This window comes from Octopus bimaculoides, chromosome 19 (genome assembly GCF_001194135.2).
Source record: "Octopus bimaculoides isolate UCB-OBI-ISO-001 chromosome 19, ASM119413v2, whole genome shotgun sequence".
NCBI lineage: Eukaryota > Metazoa > Mollusca > Cephalopoda > Octopoda > Octopodidae > Octopus > Octopus bimaculoides.
Genome location: NC_068999.1, coordinates 43,533,817 through 43,535,126, shown reverse-complemented (window position 1 = coordinate 43,535,126; position 1,310 = coordinate 43,533,817). Strand labels below are relative to the sequence as shown.

General features: G+C 41.0%; 1 long non-coding RNA gene across 1 annotated transcript in view; it reads left to right on the top strand.

Annotated features, from left to right (window-relative positions):
• Positions 1-252: 252 nt before the first annotated feature.
• LOC128250113 (uncharacterized) overlaps positions 253-1,310 on the top strand; it is a 5,730-nt gene continuing 4,672 nt past the window's right edge. The window contains exon 1 of the long non-coding RNA XR_008266235.1: positions 253-424. This is a non-coding gene — a long non-coding RNA (uncharacterized LOC128250113). The remainder of the gene's footprint in view (positions 425-1,310) is intronic.

The following is a 1,310-nucleotide window of genomic DNA, read 5'->3' as shown; positions in this document are numbered from 1 at the left end:
AAGAAGAAGGCAACGGTGATGACAACGGGAGGGGAATGAAGATGATGATGATGATGATGATGATGATGGTGGTGGTGGTGGTGGTGGTGGCGGCGGCGGCGGTGCCGGTGCCGGCGTTGATAGCATTGGTGGTTACTGTACTGACGTCAAAGATCGATGACAGAGGACGATCATAATGTGCAAGTAGAGAGGGGTGAAGGTGACACTGGATGGGGGTGGGTGGGGTGCAGAAGCTAGATCGAGAAGAAGTGCGCGGTTTTTTTTACCTACAGCAAGATGTCTGCCAGTGAATTTGAAAAAAACGAAAACCGCAGATGGAAGAGGGCAAACAGTATTATATATTGGAAGGTGCTCGGAGTCAAGGATCAGCCCGAACCCCTCGGGGTGGAGGTCGATCCTTCCTGAGTCGGTCGACGATACGTTGGTTTGTTTATTACATTTTTCACCTGCATTTTAAATTGTTGTCCATATTGCAATTTCAATTGGGATTTCTCCCAACGCCGCTTTATTGTCTATATATGTGTACATGTGTGTATGTGTGTGTGTGTGTGTGTGTGTGTGTGTGTGTGTGTGTGTGTGTATCTTCTATCTTTTCTCTTTACAAAGAAAATATTTCTCCAGGGTTCGCTATTTCTCCCTCGTTCTGGTCTAACGTCCCTCCATGTTTGTTTTCGTTCGGTTTCCTTGTATGTCTCCACTGTCCTGTTTTTGTTCCCAACTTTGGCCCTCCGTAAATCCCAAATTTTATTTTGGTACTTATGGGAGCAATTGTCTTCGAAGACTCATATTGTCGTTCAATGCTCGAAATGAGGAGTAGATGGACAGCCGACAACTAATGAAGGGTCGTTCTTTATGTTGCTTGTCCTGTTCTCCATTTGTTTCTCTCCTTTGCGTATTGAACTCATTTGTTTTCGTATTTCATGTTGTTTACTGTTTGGTGACGTCCTGTACCAATATATGCATATATATATACACACACACACCACCTACATTGTAACTTTCGTTTAAGATATGTTAGTTATTATTTTATGTTCCATCCCTTGTGGCCAATAATGAAATAATAATAATAATAATAATAATAATAATAATAATAATAATAATAATAGTAATTTTTAATTGTGTTTATTGCACTTTTCCTTTTTAAATGTCCTTATATTATATTTTCGAAATAAATTCATATCACATCTGTTGTGTGGCGGTGGAGGTTGTTGTGTGGGGAGCAGTAGGGGAGTGTCTACTCACGCAAGTTGTTTATGCATATGCAAATAAATATCAGTGAGGTGTGTGTGTGTGTGTGTGTGTGTGAGACT